At 44.5% G+C, this 19,393-nt stretch overlaps 1 long non-coding RNA gene across 1 annotated transcript; it reads right to left on the reverse strand.

Moving 5' to 3' along the window:
* Positions 1–1,304: 1,304 nt before the first annotated feature.
* LOC148507548 (uncharacterized) lies at positions 1,305–18,821 on the reverse strand. The gene is made up of 3 exons (XR_015869696.1): positions 18,760–18,821; positions 2,524–2,610; positions 1,305–1,321 (listed from the first exon to the last, which is right to left on the reverse strand). It is a non-coding gene; the product is annotated as an uncharacterized LOC148507548 (long non-coding RNA).
* Between the last annotated feature and the right edge of the window lie 572 nt (positions 18,822–19,393).

Raw genomic sequence — 19,393 nt, forward strand, 5'->3', positions numbered from 1 at the left:
AAGTCCTCCTTTCTTATACTATCCACTTGTTTGTTCTCATATGTTCTCAACATCATTCTTTACTTTCTTAGATATCTATTTTTCATTTCTTTAGAATTATTACTTCTCACCTTTTTAAAAATCGGTACTGCTCTACGTTCTAACTCCTCTATTTTTGATCCCGCAAACCTGGAATTTTATTGCATTTGAAATCATAGCTTACACAATATGGTTGCCGGTATCCCAATACTGTTACAATTCCAAAACCTATTCTTATCCATCCCCTGTCCCTACCCTAACCCTTCATCCCCAGTGCCGGAACATAAACTAAATCTCCCCACACCACTACAACCAACCACCATACCTACCTAATAAAAACACAGCATCATGACAGCCATCATCTCAAGTGTATCTGGATTCCGGCACTGCAATTCTCTGCAATGGCACCCCTTGCGCTGTGATATAGAATGTATCCATTCCTTTATCCTCATCAATATCCTCTTAATGTTTTTTTTCCTGTCATGCTATTATTCATGTACATATTTTTTTTTTATTATTTAAAACAGGTTTGTTCCAATGCCAATCATCCAAGATTACATATTCAGCATTCAAAAGATTTGGAAATGTTGTACAAGCAGGAATTGATTCACATTTCTTACAAAAATACAATAACAATAAAGCGTCAATGCAAGAATTCCAAAAGCTTTTTTATGGAAATGTAATTCTTTAGTTTTCAAAATAAAATTTATTAAAGAAATATACCCTTCTATGATTTTGAAAAGTACGGATTGTATCTATAGGTCATTTTGGGTGTGTATTGTCACATGGCTGTTTGTTTCTTCATTTTAAAAACAATCAAAAAAGGGTGGAAGTTCAAATTACATTTTGCTATGGGTATTTTTAACTGCTTAATTAAAGTATTCTTGAAAAAGCATGTGTTGGTAAAAGGATACTGAAATTAAATATGAATGTGCTTCATGCTGCTGGCAGTAAAATAACATGCATTAAAAATTTTAATAGCATTTGTAGTGGTGGTCACACAGACGTTGCATATAACGGAACCGAGAATGCCAAGTGCAGCAGATCAAAATGCAACAATGCTCTGTAGATGTTATTGCAGTCCATAGTAGCTGAATTGATAAATGTGAGATTCAGCCATAGGCCTGGGATAGTCTGAGGTGGTTTCCAAAACCGTGTGAAAGAAAAGATGGCTGACTTCCACTTGAGATGGCGGGTTTTACATTGAATCCCTTGTAAGATGTTTCTCTTAATTTTTCAAAGTGTGTTTTCCATAAAAAATTTCAGCTGGAAGCAAAATGTGTTGTTGATATTGTTTTTCTCTCTAAATGAAGAAGAAATAAACATTAATGGTATTGCAGAGAAAAGAAGACCTGTACTAGTGAGTTACCTAGGCTTGTTAGTCATGGCATCCCTTCCTAATACCGTTGCATTTATATTCATAATTATTAGCTTTATAGGGAGAGTAGATGCAGTGATCCTACATCCATCCACTTTTTTGGGGGGTCCTTCAATAAGAGTAAAAACATGCTATTTTTTAAATTGTGGCAAATTCTGGCAAATTAAAAAAATTGTAAAAATTGGGACTGTAATTAAATATTTTAAAATAAATTAAATTTCATGTTTTGAAGGCCAAAAAAAAAATAACAGTCAGTACTATTATTTTCTCAAGGAATCAACTGTGCAAATTCTAATTGTAAAATAACAATACAGAAAAATAGGCCAAACAATATACCTGGGTGTAAAAGATGCCCAGCTGTAAGAGGACATGGAAGATTAAATTCTAAAAACCAACAAAACTGTGGTTGTGTAATAATTAAATGCATTAAATAACCTAATTTAAAAAATATAAATGTTTTAAAAACAATGGATATAAGCAACAGAGGCTAGAAAAATCATCACAATTTAATAGATTTTAGCCCCCCCAAAAAAAAAAAGTAAAATTAAATAATGATAAGCAATTAGACAGATTTTAATGGATTACTCCAAAAACAAAAAGCATTTCTATTCACAGGAAAATAAATTATTGATGACTTCACGTGTTACGTTTTCCCCGGATGCAATGTTATAATCTACTGCCAAAGAAAGTTCTTCATCCAAAAATACATTGGGATCAATGTCAATTGCCAAATTTTTACTGATAAAGATGTTATGTAAAATGCAGCATGTAATTACTAACTCACACACTTTGGAAGGAGAATATAATAACACCCCACCCGAACGGTCCAAGCAACGAAATTGGCTCTTAAGTACACCAAATGTAAGTTCAACAACTCCTCTTGTAGTTTTGTGTGCAGACTGAAACCTTTTCTCAGCTGGAGATAGTGGATTAGACAATGGCGTAAGCAACCAAGGTCGGCCTCCATAACCAGCATAACCTGGTAAATCAACATAAATTGTTATGGTTAATGTAAATAACTCATATGTACAATCCACATTAATATATATGTTTGGAATGCTAATGCTAGTACAGACAATGTAAAATTAGCTAAAAAAATAATTAAAAAAAACATGAACTGTACTCACCAACAAGCCATCCAGGTTCATGTCTGTCCTCCATGAATGAGGTTAAAAAGGACTGCTGGACAATGTCATGTGATGATCCAGGGTAGCCTACCAAAACATTGTGTATTTTCAGATGCGAATCACAGACATTGATTGAGTGAAATTTTTTTCTATTGCAAAAACATTCCTCATTACTCTGTGGTGGTGTGAGTGCTACATGAGTGCAATCAATTGCACCCATGACATTTGGCGTGCCGCCAAATTGATAAAAATCATGCTTTATCTCCCTCCATTCTCTTTCACCTGGCCACTTGATAAAATTGGGAGTTTGTTTCCGGAAAGCCTTTAAGACCTGGGTTAAAATCCTGGAAAAAGATCCCTGGGAAAAACCAGCTATCACAGAAAGCGTGGGTTGAAAGTTTCCAGAAGAAAAAAAGTGTAGGCCTGCCAATAATTTGGATAAACCAGGGACCACTTGATTGGTGTTAGCCCTGGGTTCAAGATCAAGCATTAATATGTCATACAATTCGAAAATTGCATGAGAGGAGAGTCTATACAATCTGATTACCTTTGCCTCAGGGATGTCTGCCAGCAAACGCCTTCTACGATATAAACGTGGCCATGGGACTGATACCGCATCAGCTGATGGAGTGATCCAAGCAGAAAGATTTAGATGCTCCGGAGCAGTGTCTTGATTATCACCTTCCTCCATAACCTCATCAATCAGCCACAACCATAAAGCAAAAATCTGCAAATGGTGGTTGAACCAGACTGCTACAGCAAATTTCCAGGTAAAAGCAGGACTAAAGCTGTTTGGAATGTTCCATTGTGTATTTGGAGCAAAAATGGAGGGTGGAATTGGAACGTAACACTTGCTTTGTTGGGGGTTGGAAGGTGTTGGACACTGGCCAGGTTAAATCACGCAGTTCCCAGACATGCGTGAAAAAATTACGCAAAATTTTCTCAAAAATGTGCACAAGATTTGGGACGCGAGGTCAATTGAATAGCTATGCCTCAATACTTTATATTAGGAAAGTGCATGAAAATGCATGCTCGTACTCGTTTTTCTCACGCTCCCCAAAAAAAAACCGCGAGAAAAATATCTGCATTTGTATAGCACAACATTTTTGGATGCGCAAATATTTAAAAAACTCACAACGCGAAAAATATTAAAAAAATGCATCCAATTGAATATGCCCCTATGTACAGATAACGAGGCAGAGTATACAAGTGGCAAGACACAAGCTATTCTGAAAAGATATGAAATTATGTTCCAGACATCAGTACCATACAATCAAGAGCAAAATGTTGCTAAAATAATAATTTGATCACTCTACAAATGTGGACGGATCATGATTTTTTTATGCAGATGTGACAGCCTGTTATCTTCAAAATCATTTATTGGGGAAAACACTTGAAAAGACTCCATATAAACAGTGGAATGGAAAGAAATCTGACCTAAAACATGTAAAATATTTGGAAGTAAAGCATTTGTACATGTTCCAAAGAAGAAACGCTCAAAAGTGGGATGCTCGTGCAAAGAAAAGAGTGCTTGTAGGCTACAGTGAATAGCAAAAGGGTTACAGAATTCTGCATAAAGGGATCAGCCAGGTGACAATAAGCAGAAGTGTTGTTATTGATGAAAACTAACTGTACCAATCAGTTCATGAAACTACACAAACAGAACAGTATGAGGAAGAAGTTCAAACCCCACCGCTATGTCACCATTAATAATCATACCTTATTAATTTTATATATTTGTCTATTTACTAATGCTTCCAGGAACCTCATTGGGAGCTGCATGGTGGATAATATTCATCCATTTATCTGTAAATTTTTTACTTTTATTAGATTTTAAATTGCACCTGATATATCTTACATCTCTAGGTTTTCACTATAATAAGGGAACCACACCTAAGATGGCGCTCACTAACTCCCTGAGGAAGGCCTGCAGGCCTATACGCATTGGAGCTCACATTAATACTGACTACGACTCCACAACCTACTATAGAACACTTGAGAAGTCTCCTTGGTATAATCGAATGAGCCGCCACACACGCCAACTGAGACCTGGGGACCGCATGATCTCGTGAGATCGCGGTACCCCAGAAGTCTCTAGGTGAACCAGCGAGAGCTGCTTCCCAGCCAGCATGTGGCTGCTATCTACACGCAGCAACATAGAGGAGCAGCAGACGGAACAAGCAGCGGAAGAAGACAGAAGGACCAGACCACACACCATGAGGTGTGTGACGCAAGACAACGAAGGGTAAGTTGTGCGCCTGAGGGTATGGGACGCCGCCCCACCAAACACAACCCCAACACCCACACATTGGACTTAACTTGAGATTAACTGAAACTTGCAAACAAGTGACTATATAACCAGAAAACTCATAAAACGACCAAATTGTTTTTCTTATTTGTTATTTTCTATACCTTTTATCCAGTATAAAGCCATCTATCCATCCAACCCTAAAGGTTGGACATTTATATACTCAGCAGAGGGAATAATAGAGATCTAGTCTAAAACTAAAAGGGAGCATTGTGACTCCCAGTACACAGAGAATATAAATAAAGGCATTTTAGAATCAAACACTTATTGTCATAGACTTATTCAATTTCACTGAGATTCCACCACTGCTTAGCACTGACCTCCCCCACTACTTGTTATAACATACATTTCTTGTTAATATATATCATATATAATATTATATAGTATTACTCCCAGTCCACAGCAGTCTTTCCTTTCCCACTCCCAGGCTCTCAGTCTGGGTGGCATCCATTCCCTGCTCCTCATCTGCATCTCTAAGAGAAGGAGCAAAGGGAAAGTATAAAGCAAGGGGGCGGGCGATTGATTCATAAGGATTGCTTTCACAAACAAGAAGTGAAAGCAATCGCTGAAGGTGGCATGTCAGTGGCAGCGCTGACTGACACTGACACAGGAGGCAGCCTGAGCCCTGGACACATCAGGCAGACACTGTGGCTGCAGGGAATGAGAAAACAGTGTGCAGCACTGCTGCTGCACACTGTCTCAGTCACTGAGCGGTGGCTGCGGCTAGCTACACCAGTGCCACGACCGCCGCTCGGACTTCACACAGGCAGCCTGGCACAGCCTGTACTGTACACAATACAAACTCATTTATGAGCAGCGCCCTCCAGTGGCAGACGCCCCTAGGAAGCTGCTTGAATGGTGGCGCTGGCCCTGGCTGGGTCCAATAACCAGGCATTGATAACCTGGTCAAGATGCAGCACTGAAAACAAAACAAAAGTGGAGAGTGCAGATAGACTGATGACATTTACTTCAATTAATGAGCATAGAAAATACACAAAAAATGAATAATCACAGCAGATATGTAATAAAAATACAATTAAAAAGCCCTGCGTGACTGGCTGCTGTACGTTGATGGTACCGATATTTACGTAGAAGAGCGACAGTGGACGGACATGAGAAAGCAGTAGTGGGTGTCTTCATGCTGGCTGTGCTTTGGCAGGCATTAGCATATTTTCGCAGCTGCGTTTCGTGCTAAATCGCAGCTGCGACCGCATTAGCGATCACTGCTGAATCAGGCCCTGTGAGCGGGATAAAGTGTTCTATTTAAAAGGAATTTGTCTTGTTAATGTAGGACAGCGATTCTTAATCTTGTGTGCTCATCCACCTTCAGTTATCATAATTATTTCTCATACCAACTACCATGTATGATAATTTTGTAGTGGAAATTTAGTAAATAGATCCATAGGATGTAAGCCTCCTTGGAGGTTACACCTATAGTCCTAAAAGCCAATATTAGAAAAATTAAAAAGCATCCGTATCCACCTTAATGAACAATTTTCCAAAAATAACTAAGGGGCTGATTCAGAGATGAACTCTATAGCGGCAGCTGCTGCGTCTTTGTACTCAACGGCTGTGCGACTGTCACTGGTGTAACTGCCCCAGAAGCATCAGATTGTTAGATACGCTCAGCGGTGACTGCTGGAAGCTAATATTCAAAACACTGTGCCAGCCTCTGTGCTCCCTCGCTAGATCCCTCCCCAGCCATGGGCAATTGCCTGTGTGTCATACCTACTCTCCGAAAGTTGCGGGAGGCTCCCGAATTTTCGGGTAAACCCCCCGCACCCCTGGAAGAGTATCCGGATCTTACGCATTCCTGGTGAAGTGGACAGGATGGGGAGATAATTGCTCCCGCGATTTGCGGTAGTCTGTCGTGATGGGGGCAGGGCCTAATGACATAGGAACCCGGCCCCACCTCCCAAAATGGCCAGACATTTCCTGGAGAACAGATAATAAAATGATAAATTATATATATAATGTGTATATATATATATATATATATATATATATAAAATGTATAAAGGTGTATATGTGTGTGTAGATACTAGTTAACACAGTGCAGTAACTGTTTATAACTTTTTTCAAAATGTCTTTTTTCTATCAAATTATGTAAATATTAGCTATGTTAACCTGATTAAGTATAATTTTGTTGTTGGCAAATCTGCATATTTATTACAAAAGTTAATAAATAATCAGGTTTAAATAGCTATTATTTACATAATTTAAAAAAAAAATTGGGGGAAATTTTTGGAAAGAATATTAGAAAGTTCAATGGTTAACTGTGGTAGCAGAAGAAAACCATATTTGTCAGGAAGCAAGCATGGTGCAGGCCTCATCATGTGCAATTTAAGCACTAACCAGTGACAGTGAAAGGGTTAAATGTTCAACCTTTATAGTAGTGATTCCCAACCTCGGTCCTCAAGGCACACTAACAGTCCTGGTTTTAGTGATATCCATGCTTAAGCGCAGATGGTTAAATCAAAATAACTGAGGCACTGATTAAGTCACCTGTGCTCAAGTATGGCTATCCTTAAAACCTGGACTGTTAGTGTGCCTTGAGGACCGTGGTTGGGCATCCCTGCTTTATAGTATAGTGCAGAAGTTCCCAAATGTGATCCTTAAGGCTCCCCAACAGTTCAGGTTTTAGAGATCTCCATGGCTGAACACAGGTGAGGACCGCGTTTCGGAATCTCTGGTATAGGTTCTCAAACTCGGTCTTCAGTACCGCAAACAGTGCATGTTTCCTTGTCTACTCACAGAGTCACAGGTGAAATAATTAGCTCCACCTATGGATCTTTTAAAATATGTCAGTGAGTAATGACTACACCTGTGCACCTGCTGGGTGACATGTAAAATGTGAACTGTGTTGGGTCCTGAGGACCAAGTTTGAGAACCACTGCTCTACGATTTAGGGGCCTATGTATCAAGCCATTTTTTACATATAAATATGCAGAAACTGCTGTTTCTGCATAATTTTATGTATCGATCCTTTGTACTAATGGCACATTGCAGGAGATCACAGAAATCTCCTGCAAAGTGCTAATTAGCATTTCAGATCGCAGTCCCCATTATTACCAATGGGGACTACAATCTAACCCCTATGTACTAAAGCTAAACTTTTTGGAGTTTAGACCCGTTAGTTTACACCATCTTCAGATGGTGTAAACTACTGTTTGCCTATGGGCACTCCCCTGCAGCCCCCCGCCAGTCCCAGAAGCTGACGCTGTGCACATGAGCAGTGTTTTTCACCCGGGGAAGTCTTTCACTCTTGTAAAAAACTTCTCTGAAATGCCAGGGATATAACTTGCAGGGACAGCGGTTACCAAAACTGCTGTCCCTGCAAGTTCCCGGTAGTACATAGACGGGATATTTTCATTAAAAGTGAAAATATCCCCGGCGAGTTGGAACATTAATAATCGTGGCAGTACCGCAATTATTAATACATAGGCCAGAGAATTAGAGAAGAATGGAAAGTGAAAAAAAATTAATTCTGGGGATTTTAGAAATGTAAAATAAACTCACAGCTCAAAGACAGGAGAGGAATAAGTTACAATTATGAGTATCTGACATATTTAGTTATGTATGTTGTACTGATGCCAGACTTCTTGAATGCTATATGAACTCAAAATGGATCATGGTATATGATATTATAACTTTCTATATTTTTTTATGAGACTTTCCCTGCACAACATGATACAAAAATGCTCTACATCCTGAAGAAGTTGGCCAGCACTGTGCTACAGTGTAATATACAGCACATTCTTGCTAAGCAGTGACGTAAAGGATGCATTGTGGACACATGATTCAGTGAATCTGTCCAATGGTTGCTATGCTGCAAGCAAATGTTCTCACATTTTTCAAACACATGAATATAAACTTTTTAGTTGATCTGCTAACTAATTTGAGCATTCATTCATAATAAGCAAGTAACATTTGCAAACAGGTCTAGTCAATGCAACTTTAAAACATGAATGTGGTGTGCATACAAGATATTAACATGAGCCACAAGGAGTGAAGATAGGGCAGACATAAAGGTGTTTCCTTCTTTGCACAGAGTGCCAAAATTATTGGCGTAATTGCTTGAGAATGGATTTGCACAGTTTAATTAAATGTCCGTCAAAAATGCCATATATGGTTTACAACTAGGGGGCATATGTATCAAAGCTTGATGTGAGATAAAATTGTGAAATATATATCACCAACCAATCAGCTCCAAACTATCATTTCTTAAACACAGCCTGCAAAATGTAAGTTAGAAGCTGATTGGTCGGTGATATATATCTCACATCAAGCTTTGATACATATGCCTCTAGGTGTGCTATTTCATGGGGTATTTTCTAGCTATAAATTATATCCATTTGGTTGGTAGACTATTTAGGATAAATTAAATTGTACTGTTCCTCTCTGTACTTGTCTGGTGTTCAGAAAATGCTATAACTAATGTCTGGCCTATATAATTGGCAGAGCAAAAACTATAAATGAATATCATGTGTCTGCAGATGACTGTCTATACATAGTATTGCCTGAATATAAATTTGTACCCACTGATCTACACCCATACCTATGCAGTCACAAAATATATTATTGTTGCTGGGAAAAAAGGTCGTAAGAAGTTGTACAGCCTAACAAATCATACAGAATGGTTCAATAACACATCTTAGGAACTAGAACTGAATGCAGCTACAAAATAATTATTTTATATTCTTCCTGTAAACTTGGGAAACACTGTTCCTGCTAACAGGCAGTAAAACATATAATAAAACAAAGAAACAAAACAGAAGTAGTAAACAACTGGGTCTTTATTACATTTTACCTAAATATAAATTAAACAACAAACTGTTTTATTGTACAACATAAGTAAATGGGATTAGGTTAATGTAGATATTTAATATATGCCTTTTCTTTTAATTATTTCAAGTTATTTGTGATTTGTTCTTTTGCTATGAAATATACAAAGAAAAAAATATGAGATAACGTAAGAACTTACCTTTGTTATCTCTATTTCTACGAAGTCAATAGGGTTCCACAGGATACCTTGGGGTATAGGTGTGACGTCAGTCATTGGGCACCATAGAGTTAAGCTTTCAGCCTCCCAGGATGCACTAGGGTCCCCCTCCTATACCCCGCCCCCGAGCCAAGGCACCTCAGTTAGTTACCAAGCCATAGGCCGGAGGAGAAGAAGGAAGAGAGAGAAAGAAGATCTGGATACACACAAGAATCACACTCTTACCAGAGGGAGACGGTAAAACCGGTGACCAGACCAAAGCCCATCTGCAGCACAGGTGCGACAGGGCGGAAGTCCTGTGGAACCCTATGGACTTCGTAGAAATAGAGATAACAAAGGTAAGTTCTTACCATATCTCATATTTTCTACTTCAGGGTCCATAGGGTATCCACAGGATACCTTGGGGATGTCCCAAAGCAGTATCCTTTAAGGGTGGGGACGCTCCTGTGCTGAAAGGAGAATCCGCCGCCCGAAGGAAGCATCCTGAGAGGCAAAGGTGTCAAACCTGTAATACCTCACGAAGGTATGGACAGAGGACCACGTAGCAGCCTTGCAGATCTGGACTGCAGAGGCACCACGTCGAGCTGCCAACAAAGGACCCACAGACCTAGTGGAATGAGCCTTCAAGAAGGAGGAACCGGCAGACCTTCATGAAGATAAGCTTCAGAAATAGCCATACGGATCCAGGCTGCCAAAGTTTGCTTTGAAGCAGGCCAACCCTTTTTACGGAAGCCATAGAGGACAAACAAGGCGTCCGACTTCCTAAACGAAGAAGTGCGGTCAACATAAGTCCTTAAGGCCCGCACAACATCCAAAGTGGCCTCACCCACTGAAAGGCCAGGTGAGTTAAAGGCCGGAACAACTATTTCCTCGTTAACATGAAACTGGGAAACAACTTTGGGAAGAAATTCAGGCCGAGTGCAGACCACTGCCCTGTTCCCATGAAAAATCAAGAAAGGGGGTCTACAAGAAAGAGCCCCTAAATCAGAAACACGTTTGGCCGAAGCAATGGCCAGAAGGAAAACAGTCTTAGCCATTTAAGATCCACTGAGCCCAGTGGTTCAAACGGCGGTCCCTGGAGAGCCCTCAGGACCACAGCCAAATCCCAAGGTGCCACAGGTGGAAGAAAGGGCGGCTGAATGTGGAGAACACCTTGCATAAAGGTGCGCACATCCGGGATTGTAGCAATCCTTCGGTGAAACCAGACAGACAGGGCCGAAACCTGTACCTTCAAAGAAGCAAGGCGAAGCCCATGATCTAGTCCCGCTTGTAGGAAGGCAAGTATCCTAGACAGACGAAACTCCCACGGTGCATAACCTCTCAGTCGACACCATTGGAAGAACGTATGCCACACGCGATGGTATATCCTCGTGGACGACGGTATCCGAGCTCGTAACATGGTACGCACCACAGAGCAGGAAAACCCCCTGGACCTCAACATGGCTGTCTCAACAACAACGCCATCAAAGACAGCCGAGCCAGGTCCGGGTGAAGACAAGGACCCTGCGACGGAATGTCTGGTCATAGCGGCAACCGCAGAGGACTGTCCACGGACAGACCCTGAAGGTCTGAGAACCAGTGCCGACTCCACCACACGGGAGCTATCAACAGGAGCGTTCCTCCTTCCTGTTTGAATTTCCGGATTACCCGTGGAAGAAGGGAAACCGGAGGAAACAGGTATGCGAACCGGAACGTCCACCGGACGGACAGAGCATCCACCAGAGACGCCTCTTCGTCTCTTGTGCGAGACCCGTACACCGGCAACTTGTTGTTGTGCCGGGACGCCATGAGGTCGATCTCTGGAAGACCCCACCTGTCCACCAGCAGTTGAAAAACGTCCGGGTGCAGGGACCATTCCTCCGGATGAATGTCCTGGCGACTTAGAAAGTCCGCCTCCCAATTTAGCACTCCCGGGATGAAGACCGCTGATATGGCCGGAAGATTGCGCTCCGCCCATGCCAGGATCCGAGACACCTCTACGAGAGCCTCCCGACTTCGGGTTCCTCCTTGCCTGTTTATGTAGGCCACGGTGGTAGCGTTGTCCGACCGGACCTGCACCAGGCGACCCTGGAGAACCTGATGTGCCTGCTGGAGAGCATTGAAAACTGCACGGAGTTCCAAGATATTTATTGGACGCTCCGCTTCTGTCGGCGCCCACCTGCCCTGGAACAAGTGTGGACCCGAAACTGCTCCCCAGCCCCGAAGACTGGCGTCCGTTGTCAACAGGACCCAATTTGGTACCCAGAACGGACATCCCTTGCTGAGATGGGTCGTCTGCAACCACCAGGCAAGGGACAGGCGAACCTCCGGGGTGAGCACTATCGTCTGGGACTTTAGAGACTGAGGCAGCCCGTTCCACTTGGACATGATCAGGTGCTGCAGAGGTCTGGAGTGAAACTGGGCATATTCCACCATGTCGAACACCGACACCATGGAGCCCAGTAACCTCATCGCTGAGTGTAGAGACACCCGGCGGCTGTGCAGACAACTGCGCACCCTCGACTGTAAAGCAGAGATCTTTTCCCCCGTCACAAAGATCCTTTGCTGTCCCGAGTCCAATAAGGCTCCGAGGTGCAGAATCCGCCGAGACGGGATTAGAGTGGACTTCTGCCAGTTGATTAACCAGCCGTTCCATTGCAGCAGCGCAATGGTCAGGTCCAAGTGGCGTAGAAGGAGCTCTGGAGATCCTGCCACTAATAACAGGTCGTCCAAGTACGGCAACATGCGGACTCCCTGCAGCCGCAGAGAGGCCGCCATGACCGCCATCACCTTGGTGAACACACGCGGTGCTGTCGCCAGGCCAAAAGGTATCGCCCGAAACTGAAAGTGGTCGCTGCGGACTGCAAACCTGAGGAACTGTTGATGGCGCAAAAGAATAGGGACATGCAGGTAAGCGCCCTGTATGTCCAATGACACCAAGTAGTCCCCAGGTTCCAGCGCCAGAATGATGGACCGTAGGGTCTCCATCCGAAACTTCGGCACCCGCAAAGACTTGTTGAGAGCTTTGAGGTTGAGAATCGGACGATACGACCCATTGGGTTTCTGCACCAAAAAAAGATTTGAATAGAAACCCTGGCCCCTCTGGGAGAATGGAACAGGCACTATAACTCCAGCCTGGAGCATAGTGTGCAAGACCTTCCGCAGCTCCGTGGCCTTGTTCCGGTCTGATGGTAGACCCGTGGTGAAGAATCGAGCCGGGGTCTGTGCCGGAAAGAGAGGGCGTACCCGTGGGAGACCACCTCGAGAACCCAAGTGTCTGTCGTGGTGACCGACCAACACCGGGCGAACTGCAGTAGACGGCCTCCCACCCTGGGATCCCCCAACGGGAGGCCCGGACCGTCAGGCCGCAGGCTTGTCATCAGGCTTAGGGGCCGGACGTCTGGTACTCCATGCCTGCTTCCAGGGCTTGACCGATTTCTTGGGACCAGCCTGTCGGGGAAAAGACTGTGGTTTGGGCCTGCCCTGGGCCCTATAAGACCGAAAGGACGATGGTCCTGAACCAGAAGGAACCGTGGCCGACGGGAGACATGCCGATTTGGCTGCCGCCAGCGTGGCCACAATCTTGTCCAGATCTGGACCGAAGAGAACTTCTCCGTTAAAGGGCAATGCCTCCAAACCCTTTTTGGAGTGGGCGTCCGCCTTCCAGGATCGCAACCACAAGGTGCGACGAGCAGCCACCGCTGCTGAAGAAATTCGAGACACCAGTGTACTAATGTCTAAGGCTGCCTCGTTGATATAAGTGGCCGAATCACGGAGACTACCAATCAACTCCGTTTGTTCGGCCGGACAGTCGGAACCAATGAATCCGCCCAGCGCTCCATCACTCTGGCAACCCAGCAAATGGCCATAGCCGGCCACGCTGCCCCCCCGCAAGGGAATAAGCAGACTTCAGGCAGATCTCCACCTTGCAGTCCGTAGCATCCTTAAGGGAGGACATGGATGGCATCGGCAATGTGGCACTACGGACAAGACGTGTCACATGAGAATCCACCTGTGGAGGGGATTCCCACTTAGCAAAATAATTATCCGCGAACGAATAAGCCACTGCCAGGCGCCTCTGCGGCTGGTATCGCTTGCCAGGCTGTTTCCACGTCCATTAACTGACCCGAAAGAGGAAAGACTGTGGCGTCACCCTTCACCTCCTTAAAAAAGGCATACTTGGATTTAGCAGCTGGGGGAACTTCGTCCTCAATCACCAAGGCTGTGCGGACTGCCCGAATAAGTCCAGGAATATATACCTTGGACCTAGCTTCAGCGTCCTTAGTATGGAGAGGTTCCTGATCGTAAGGATCCAGAATCTCCCCATCATCAGACGTCTCTTCGTCATCCTCATAAGGAGCCGACAGAGACGCCACCGGCCGTTTATGTGGCCGCATCACAGCCTCCCCCTGCAACACATCCGACAAGTGCTGTACAGAACTCGTCAGGGAGTTAACCCACGCCGGCTCCTGAGAAACCGGGAGAGGGGAAATAGGGAGACTGCGGGGTACCACCAATTGTCTTGGGAAACCCTGCATGGGTGACGACACCACTGACTGCTGGGACAAACCCATCTGCGAAAACGTGGGCTGCGGAGCTAACTGGCCCACTAAGGTTGTAAGCGCCTGAGCGAAACAAGCCCAGGGCGGCTCCTGTACCGGTGCTGTAACCATAATAGGCCGCGCCATTGACAAACACTGCCGGCAGAGGCCTCCGCGCTACCCTCCCCCTCCGCTAAAGGTACTTTACACGTAGTACACTGTAGCCGGTGAGGAACATCACTTTCAGACATGATGGTACTAAGTTTGTGACCCCTCTCACCAATTGTATTTTAAAGAGGCGAGAGACCACTCTGCAGCACCGCACCGCAAGGGCTTAGCAGAAAGAACAGGGACAGTAATAAAGCTGACAGTCAGAATAGAAGATACAGGCAGCAGCGCTAGCACAGTCACATACAATGCAAAGAAAATCAATTCCTGCACTGACCAGCGCTGATCACTCAACTACGCAGACACAGAGTCTGGTAGGACACAGCGCTGCATACACAGACCTGACCACAACGGAGGAGAGGTATGCAGGGGACCCAGACCACGATGCTTCCTTCCAGGCTTCCAGCAGCGTTCACCATGCGTTCAGGAAGATGACCGCCGAGGAGCAGAGAGGAGGCTGGCCTGGGGGAGGAGCGCTGCCACAGGGCCAGTCGGCAGAGTGCAGAGGGCTGTGTGCAGCGGGGGAGGCGCCGGCTGTGAGACAGGGAAGGCGCGCTCCCCTGGCATGCATTTAACCCCCGGGACGCCGCAGCGCTACCGCTCTGCTGCGGTCCGCTGTCCCAGGGGGGTAGTGGAAGCGCAGGTTCTTACCTGGCTCCACGCTGCAGCCAGTCCCCAGGGAGCCCCCTGCCTGGGGACTCTGGACCATGTAACAGCGGGGACCCACCGCGGGACCCCGCTGCTTACCTTGATGTCTCCCTTGAATCCGGCCATGGTCCGGAACATCTGAGGTCACCGCTAGCTGTGACCCCAGATGTTCACCAGCATCCCCGGATCGGTACAGGCGTTCTGGTACCGGCGGGGGTGTAGGGAAGACAGCATGGACGTCAGGACTGAAAAGAAATATGCCCGCGCTCGGTTTTACCCATATCATACATGGTACCAGCAGCATGGCAATATTATTGCCATATATGTATACAAAACAGAAAAACTTTTGCTATCGGCGCTAACAATAATATACTGCAAATTTATGTGTGTGCAGCAAATAAAACAAAGGGGATTTTGTCATGATTTGATCAAAGCACTTAAGCCTGCAGCCCAGCATCAAGGGACCCCATTTTTCTGCAGGTCCCTAACACTAGCATATATGCCTAGCACATCATTACATTGCAGTCAAATGTACTCACCTCCTAGATACAGAGGGACACATCTATACAGGGCTGGCTGTTAGCCACACCCAACTAGGCTTTTTATAGCCTTAATTGAAAGCTGCCATGATAGCTCAAGGCAAAATTTTGAAACAAAACAGACTGACTGTCCATGCTGTACATCCAGATGTGCAGCCACAGCTGCATGCAGGAAAACTTCAGGGGCTCTTCTTAGCCCCCACTCCAACAGGTGCACCCGACTCCGGCCGGGCACCAAACTAAACTGAGGTGCCTTGGCTCGGGGGCGGGGTATAGGAGGGGGACCCTAGTGCATCCTGGGAGGCTGAAACCTTAACTCTATGGTGCCCGATGACTGACGTCACACCTATACCCCAAGGTATCCTGTGGATACCCTATGGACCCTGAAGTAGAAATACAATAATAAAAGGTTCTCCCTATACTTTTAATCTGATCAGCACTTTTAATAATTTAGCTGAATTTGCTCCTGTAGTTTGATGTTTATAACCATGGTGTAAAAATAGACAATCGTTTTAAGGATGTGCAGTGATCCCACATCACTAGATGCTCCATTACAGTGGTCTGTCACTGGTCTAACTAACCGCGCATGCAATTAGGCACGTGCCTAGGAGCGTGATTTACTGGGGACTGCACTCTGATGTTTTTGTATTTCCACTGTACTCCATCTGGAGTGGAGTGCGGATGGATAGGACTTGTGCAGACAGAGCATGTCCTACTGTTCAAACTCCATTGAAGATGGAATATGGTACCGTACACTGGAGTTATTTCGCAGAATATTTCTGGCCTTGAAAAGGAGAAAGTCTTGCCTTCAAGCAACCATGGGAGAAAGATGTCTTAATTCTTTATTGTTGCTTAACATTGAAGCTAAATTATTAAGCTGTTTTGATCAGGGGCGGATTGGGCTGGAAACCAGCCTGGGGAAATTTCTGGAGGCATCCCTGACTGGGGGGTCTGTGGATGGGGTCAGGAGACCCCCTCTTTGGAAACAAGAGCAAGGAGCCTAATAGTTGTACATGCCAGGATAAATGTAATAGCATGTAATTGCAGTCACAAAAATGTATCTGCTAGATTTAATGCAGCGTCCCACGGGTGGAGAATCATGCGGTGTCCCGGTCACCGCCGGAGAATAGACGCCGGGCGCATGCGCCCGGCATCTATTCTCCCTTTCTGCAGCGCTTGGGGCCTGAGCGGCATGTCCGTAAGCGCCGGGCACGCCCCCAAGTATGACGAAAAGGGGGCGCGTCTTATAGACACGCCCCCTTTTCATGACCATGCCCCCTTTTCGGACGCGCGCGCGCATAAGGTTGCCCTCTCTAGCTCCGGTGCCCTGCCGCCGGAGCTAGAGTGAACACTACTACTGTACATGACCACCGTACATATTATCATATAAACAGCAATAATTAATCTTTGCAGTTTAGGAATTAAATGGGAAACTACCCAGCATCCTCAATACTAGATCTAGAGATAAATGCATTGAGTTGTGGGTTTTCAAAATCAATTCATTGAAGTTATTAAAGGAAGCATCTACCTACAGTTGTGTTGCCTTTACTACTTTTGCCATATTAAAAACAGATGGTAACATCGGCAAAAAAATTAGATTTTGAAAACCTATAGTTCAATACATTTAGCCCCTTTGTTGCTTTTAATTTATATGCAAAGGTTCTGCTCATTTAGGGGCATATTTTTTTAAAAAATGTCTGGTTTGTAACCAAAAACATGTTTTCGGGGGATACCAGCAAATAGGAAGGACAGCAACAGCTATTTCCGATATCTACCACGGTCCCTCTATTTCTGACAGCAACAGCAGCCCCCATAGGTTTCTATGGAGGTTGCTTAATTGTTGGATTTGCCGTGGCAGCTAATGCCAAATACAGATGGCTCTCTGAGTAGTACCTAGACCCCCCCCCCCTGGTAGACACCAGAGAAGGCACCATGTTATTAAGCCCCGGCTCCCTCACGACAAAATGCTGCGATTCACGGGTCAACTGTGAGGAGGTGCAGTCAATATGATGCAACTTTATTGAAAATATGGTGCCAGGTCCTGTTCCCATCTACAACCTGCAGTCTGCCGATGCTGCAAGGTAATTGTGCATGTAATGAAAGTGTGACATATGTCTGTGTGGTGTATATATGTGTGTTTGTGTGTGACTATCTGTATGTATGTATGTGTATGTGTATATATATATATATATATATATATTACTGTATATATATATATATATATATATATATGCATGTGTGGTGTGTGAAAGTGTACCAGACCCCATGTGCAGACTACATGTCTGCTTGTAACTCCTTGTCTACCATATTACGTGACAAAGTGATGGAAAAATTATTTTATTAATTTTGAGAAAGAAACTCTGCAGTGTATTATATGACATTCGTCATCCAATGTTATACCAAATCCAAAAGTATTCAGGAACAAGAATTAGTACAATATAAATAACATGTGTGAAGCCAACTGTGTGCACTGCTTTGTGTTTTATAGATGGGTGTAGAGTGTGTTCTAATGAGATGCATTTAATTTCTTAGAATTTATTGACTAGGCTAGCTTCAGAACACTATACATCATAATCAAGACAGCAACTATAAATTGCGAAGTACAATGAAACTCTAAGAATAAAGTAGAAAACATTAAAACAGATGAAAACCAGACATATAATAAAGCCACCCAATTACAAAAATTCAATTCAACTTTCTTATTAAATGTCTCTGTGAAGTTCAAGATTTGATTTGTTTTATTTGTGGAAGTTGTTAGAATTAAGTGTTCAATGTGCCGCTAATTTATACCTAGGTACACTAATATTTCAACTACAATTCCTTTGTTTGAGGTGTACTTTTTCTAGGCAGCTACTTATTGATTTATTTGTCATAGAAAATTAAGATTATGCATAGCGATGTTTGGTGCTGATTTTCTAAAAAAATAAAAAACTCCCAAGAGGAAGCATACCGTGACTGTCATTGTATGCAGCCATGGCCTTGCAGAGCTTTCACCCAGAGCCTTGCCTTTTGTCTTAAAAAATAAGTCAATTTCAGTATACGGGACCCTACCAGTGGCGGATTCACTGGGGTGATCGCCCCCGTACACATAGCCTGGCCCCTGACTCCCGAAGGTCCCACCCATTTATTTAGAAAGACACACACAGGCTCAGCCGGGCAGCGCACTGTTACCTGTCATCAGCAGCGCGATGTGCATGTGACAGACTCTCTGCAGCCAGAGCCTCTGGCAGGGAAAGTCTGTCACATGCACATCGCGCCGGAGCTGGGCAGCCGCGGCAGCCCGCTGAGTTACCTAGTAGTAGAATATAATCCGCGGCTGGCGGCTGGCTCCCCCCCCTCTGTCCTCCTTTGCGCATGCGCAGTCAGAGACTGCTGACAAACGCAGCAAAGACAGTGAGGAAGCTGATCCGTCCAAGCAGGCTGTGACAGACCGGTGGTCCACTGGTAAATACAGATTCTTTGTGGCTGTGAGTCATTCTGTAATGTGGTGCATATGTGTGGCTGGAGGGAGCTGCTTGTGGAGCATATTGTTAATGTGGGGGTCCAGGGGGATCTGGTGGACATGTGAGATTGGAGGAGCCTGCTTGTGGAGCATATTATTATTGTGGGGGGTCCAGGGGGGTCTGGTGTGCCTGTGGGACATGGGGGGTGCCTGCTTGTGGACCAGATTATTATTGTGGGTGGA

The sequence above is a fragment of the Taudactylus pleione genome, unplaced genomic scaffold (genome assembly GCF_031769625.1).
Source record: "Taudactylus pleione unplaced genomic scaffold, aTauple2 ptg000391l, whole genome shotgun sequence".
NCBI classification, from domain to species: domain Eukaryota; kingdom Metazoa; phylum Chordata; class Amphibia; order Anura; family Myobatrachidae; genus Taudactylus; species Taudactylus pleione.